The sequence below is a fragment of the Lathyrus oleraceus genome, chromosome 5 (genome assembly GCF_024323335.1).
Source record: "Lathyrus oleraceus cultivar Zhongwan6 chromosome 5, CAAS_Psat_ZW6_1.0, whole genome shotgun sequence".
NCBI lineage: Eukaryota > Viridiplantae > Streptophyta > Magnoliopsida > Fabales > Fabaceae > Lathyrus > Lathyrus oleraceus.
Window position 1 is genome coordinate 285,457,316 of NC_066583.1, and position 6,380 is coordinate 285,463,695.

The 6,380-nt window shown below is 31.4% G+C and overlaps 1 non-coding gene across 1 annotated transcript; it reads left to right on the forward strand.

Annotated features, from left to right (window-relative positions):
• The first annotated feature begins 4,738 nt into the window (after nt 1-4,738).
• TRNAD-GUC (transfer RNA aspartic acid (anticodon GUC)) lies at nt 4,739-4,810 on the forward strand. Its single transcript has one exon. It is a non-coding gene; the product is annotated as a tRNA-Asp (tRNA).
• The last annotated feature ends 1,570 nt before the right edge of the window (nt 4,811-6,380 follow it).

The following is a 6,380-nucleotide window of genomic DNA, read 5'->3' on the forward strand; positions in this document are numbered from 1 at the left end:
TGGCAGCTTCACCCCGTCTCTTATTCTTTATGGTGAGGATGTGATGGATTTTTGCAGAAGAACCAAATACAACATTCAAAACTTGTCACACTTATTCAATATGTGCGTTGATATTTATGGCCATACAGCCAATACTCTCAAGTCTACTATTTATACAAATTTTATTTCTCATCATATGCTTCTCGCCATCTCTGATACTCTTGGCTTCTCTATCATTAACATTTCTTTTGTTTGCTTAAGTATTCCTAATTTTATAGATAAGGTCAAAGCTACTTAGTCACAGCTCATTGCTGGCAGGATAAAACCGTAGTTATCTGCTTCAAAACCTTATTTGGTATCTACTACTAGTAGAAATAAATTATTCAAGAGTATCATTCAAAGCATGCTTGACTATGGGTTCGTGGAGTATTCTTGGCACGACAACCTTTTGAAGGAAATTGATAAATGGATTATATACTATATTTTGGAAGGTGGTTTTATTAAGTAAAAGAATCTTATTGTGACGTGGAACAATGTCTGTACTACTCAATAAGGGGGGAGTTTTGAGTGTTGGGTCCGTCATAAATTGAATGAGGAAGACTCCATTAAATTTGATATGGTGTTTATTACTTACAAAATCCAAGGTGACAATACCCTTAGAGCTAGAGTGATCAGGAATAAGTTTATATTAGCTACCACGTTGATCGACTATATGTTTTGGTATTAAGAGGAACGTGGATATCGTATTTGATGACAGTAGTCGGTTTCTTTGTAGGAGAGACATGATCATGTTTTGAATGAATTCTTGGAACAAATACCTTGTATTTAAAACTCCCAATATTGACCTTTTTGTTTATCATTTCTTCGACGCTAATGTGAAATATATCATTAAAAGAAATAATTTGATTTTTCCTGATTTAAACATTCAGACTTGTCCATCATATGTATCTACAAGCCATCATATTACAAATTCAAATAATATTATGGGTGACCTCCTATCGTAGAGTTATAGTAGTAATGGTTATATGAGTTTCAAATAATCTTATAATCCTATTAACACCAATGATCAATAACTACCTTGAGCTAAAACTTTATGGAATCAATTCCTCTGAATATTTCATTATTTTGAGGATTATATATCATCGAGTTCTATTTGTGGGAACCTATCATTTAGAGAATTTCACATGGCCCCTAAATCTGATTTGTGTTATTGTGACAAAGAATCTAATCATTATTTGTAATCAGATTTCAAATCTTTTTAACTTTATGGAAATTACCTAGGAAATCCATCCAGATTAATGTTTTTTCTTGTTATACCCTTTGTATTTGGAGAATTTGTCAAAGAATATGGTCCAAACAAGGAAAACTTGTCACTTTGTTTGTTATGATTAGTATGTTGAAAATTTTTGGCAATGCGGGAGTAAGCGCGTGTTTAAGGTAAAACAAGTCATAAAAATTCTTCAATTAATTAACCTGATTGTTTCTCATGTTTCCGAGACAAGTAACCTCTCTGATTCTTCTTCTTTATTTTTGCACGTGTATTGAATCTTAAAATTCTATTGGATTAGTTTCATCCTCATATAGTTCCAAAAAGCAAATGTTGGAACCCTATTAAAATTTATAGGATTACATGCATTAATGATGGTGTAACTAGAGAATTTCTAGGTCCTTCTACTAGAGGTGGTATCTTTAAGAACCAATATACTAATTTACGGAATTGTTTTAATCTAAACATCAGTAACTTTAATTTATTTATATATGAGTTAATTGGTATTAAGGCGGACGTTAAAACTACTTTAAAAAATGGGCGGAACTCTATGTGGCTCGATATTGGTTCTCAACTGATGACATTAGTTCTTAATCTCATAACACTTTTCCTTGACAGCAAAGAAAAAGATGGACTAATTGTATTAAGATTACAACAACAATTTATATTTACCTCATTTTGAGAATGTTAATGAGATCAATATAATTTAATTGAATACTCAATACATTTTTGTACTTTTAAGAAATTATACATTAAAAATGCAAAGGAATTGAGTCGTTGTAGTATAGTGGTAAGTATTCTTGCCTGTCACGCACGTGACTCGGGTTCGGTTCCCGGCAACGGCGTATTTTATTTCCATTCTTTATATTTTGATTTGGATAGAATTTATTTTTATTTGAAAAATAATAAATTTTAACTTTCTTTTAAGAAAAATTTCTCTTTCTCTTTTCTGGTAGAAAGGAAATACCATTGTTTAGAAATTTAGAATAAATTACAAGCCTTGTTATAAGATATCGGCTATCCTTATCCTTTGACTGATATGTTATGATACAACGTCATTTTATTCATAGAAAATGTCACTGAAACATATACCGATAAAAGACATTTTAAGGCTTATATGTATATATTTTATTTCCTTATTTTACCTCATATTAAATTTTATTTCCCTAGTTTAAAACTCAAACGTTTGATTCCGTAGTTTCATTTATTATTACTATATCAAATCAAATCCGTTCTAAAATGTCCAGATAGGGACAATTTGGGGAAAATGTGACGATTCTTTCCCCAATATTGGATGTGAAGAGAAAATAACAAAACTTATATTTTTGTGAGTATTTTAGTAGGCTATTTGACCCAGGAGAGACAAATGGGAATCCCTCGTCTCCTCTTCTTTTTTGTCTCATATAAGAGGTTCTTAATTGAGGGACATCTAAATTTATGAATAAGGTTAATAAGTATCAAACTAGAAATCCTATTGGCAGCTTCACCCCGTCTCTTATTCTTTATGGTGAGGATGTGATGGATTTTTGCAGAAGAACCAAATACAACATTCAAAACTTGTCACACTTATTCAATATGTGCGTTGATATTTATCGCCATACAGTCAATACTGTCAAGTCTACTATTTATACAAATTTTATTTCTCATCATATGCTTCTCGTCATCTCTGAGACTCTTGGCTTCTCTATCATTAACATTTCTTTTGTTTGCTTAAGTATTCCTAATTTTATAGATAAGGTCAAAGCTACTTAGTCACTGCTCATTGCTGGCAGGATAAAACCGTAGTTATCTGCTTCAAAACCTTATTTGGTATCTACTACTAGTAGAAATAAATTATTCAAGAGTATCATTCAAAGCATGCTTGACTATGGGTTCGTGGAGTATTCTTGGCACGACAGCCTTTTGAAGGAAATTGATAAATGGATTATATACTATATTTTGGAAGGTGGTTTTATTAAGTAAAAGAATCTTATTGTGACGTGGAACAATGTCTGTACTACTCAATAAGGGGGGAGTTTTGAGTGTTGGGTCCCTCATAAATTGAATGAGGAAGACTCCATTAAATTTGATATGGTGTTTATTACTTACAAAATCCAAGGTGACAATACCCTTAGAGCTAGAGTGATCAGGAATAAGTTTATATTAGCTACCACGTTGATCGACTATATGTTTTGGTATTAAGAGGAACGTGGATATCGTATTTGATGACAGTAGTCGGTTTCTTTGTAGGAGAGACATGATCATGTTTTGAATGAATTCTTGGAACAAATACCTTGTATTTAAAACTCCCAATGTTGACCTTTTTGTTTATCATTTCTTCGACGCTAATGTGAAATATATCATTAAAAGAAATAATTTGATTTTTCCTGATTTAAGCATTCAGACGTGTCCATCATATGTATCTACAAGCCATCATATTACAAATTCAAATAATATTATGGGTGACCTCCTATCGTAGAGTTATAGTAGTAATGGTTATATGAGTTTCAAATAATCTTATAATCCTATTAACACCAATGATCAATAACTACCTTGAGCTAAAACTTTATGGAATCAATTCCTCTGAATATTTCATTATTTTGAGGATTATATATCATCGAGTTCTATTTGTGGGAACCTATCATTTAGAGAATTTCACATGGCCCCTAAATCTGATTTGTGTTATTGTGACAAAGAATCTAATCATTATTTGTAATCAGATTTCAAATCTTTTTAACTTTATGGAAATTACCTAGGAAATCCATCCAGATTAATGTTTTTTCTTGTTATACCCTTTGTATTTGGAGAATTTGTCAAAGAATATGGTCCAAACAAGGAAAACTTGTCACTTTGTTTGTTATGATTAGTATGTTGAAATTTTTGGCAATGCGGGAGTAAGCGCGTGTTTAAGGTAAAACAAGTCATAAAAATTCTTCAATTAATTAACCTGATTGTTTCTCATGTTTCCGAGACAAGTAACCTCTCTGATTCTTCTTCTTTATTTTTGCACGTGTATTGAATCTTAAAATTCTATGGATTAGTTTCATCCTCATATAGTTCCAAAAAGCAAATGTTGGAACCCTATTAAAATTTATAGGATTACATGCATTAATAATGGTGTAACTAGAGAATTTCTAGGTCCTTCTACTAGAGGTGGCATCTTAAAGAACCAATATACGAATTTACGGAATTGTTTTAATCTAAACATCAGTAACTTTAATTTATTTATATATGAGTTAATTGGTATTAAGGCGGACGTTAAAACTACTTTAAAAAATGGGCGGAACTCTATGTGGCTCGATATTGGTTCTCAACTGATGACTTTAGTTCTTAATCTCATAACACTTTTCCTTGACAGCAAAGAAAAAGATGGACTAATTGCATTAAGATTACAACAACAATTTATATTTACCTCATTTTGAGAATGTTAATGATAACAATATAAACTAATTGAATACTCAATACATTTTTGTACTTTTAAGAAATTATACATTAAAAATGCAGAGGAATTGAGTCGTTGTAGTATAGTGGTAAGTATTCCTGCCTGTCACGCAGGTGACCCGGGTTCGATCCCCGGCAACGGCGTATTTTATTTCCATTCTTTATATTTTGATTTGGATAGAATTTATTTTAATTTGAAAAATAATAAATTTTAACTTTCTTTTAAGAAAAATTTCTCTTTCTCTTTTCTGGTAGAAAGGAAATACCATTGTTTAGAAATTTAGAATAAATTACAAGCCTTGTTATAAGATATCGGCTATCCTTATCCTTTGACTGATATGTTATGATACAACGTCATTTTATTCATAGAAAATGTCACTGAAACATATACCGATAAAAGAAATTTTAAGGCTTATATGTATATATTTTATTTCCTTATTTTACCTCATATTAAATTTTATTTCCCTAGTTTAAAACTCAAACGTTTGATTCCATAGTTTCATTTATTATTACTATATCAAATCAAATCCGTTCTAAAATGTCCAGATAGGGACAATTTGGGGAAAATGTGACGATTCTTTCCCCAATATTGGATGTGAAGAGAAAATAACAAAACTTATATTTTTGTGAGTATTTTAGTAGGCTATTTGACCCAGGAGAGACAAATGGGAATCCCTCGTCTCCTCTTCTTTTTTGTCTCATATAAGAGGTTCTTAATTGAGGGACATCTAAATTTATGAATAAGGTTAATAAGTATCAAACTAGAAATCCTATTGGCAGCTTCACCCCGTCTCTTATTCTTTATGGTGAGGATGTGATGGATTTTTGCAGAAGAACCAAATACAACATTCAAAACTTGTCACACTTATTCAATATGTGCGTTGATATTTATGGCCATACAGTCAATACTCTCAAGTCTACTATTTATACAAATTTTATTTCTCATCATATGCTTCTCGCCATATCTGATACTCTTGGCTTCTCTATCATTAACATTTCTTTTGTTTGCTTAAGTATTCCTAATTTTATAGATAAGGTCAAAGCTACTTAGTCACTGCTCATTGCTGGCAGGATAAAACCGTACTTATCTGCTTCAAAACCTTATTTGGTATCTACTACTAGTAGAAATAAATTATTCAAGAGTATCATTCAAAGCATGCTTGACTATGGGTTCGTGGAGTATTCTTGGCACGACAACCTTTTGAAGGAAATTGATAAATGGATTATATACTATATTTTGGAAGGTGGTTTTATTAAGTAAAAGAATCTTATTGTGACGTGGAACAATGTCTGTACTACTCAATAAGGGGGTTGTTTTGAGTGTTGGGTCCCTCATAAATTGAATGAGGAAGACTCCATTAAATTTGATATGGTGTTTATTACTTACAAAATCCAAGGAGACAATACCCTTAGAGCTAGAGTGATCAGGAATAAGTTTATATTAGCTACCACGTTGATCGACTATATGTTATGGTATTAAGAGGAACGTGGATATCGTATTTGATGATAGTAGTTGGTTTCTTTGTAGGAGAGACATGATCATGTTTTGAATGAATTCTTGGAACAAATACCTTGTATTTAAAACTCCCAATGTTGACCTTTTTGTTTATCATTTCTTCGACGCTAATGTGAAATATATCATTAAACGAAATAATTTGATTTTTCCTGATTTAAACATTCAGACTTGTCCATCATATGTATCTACAAGCCATCA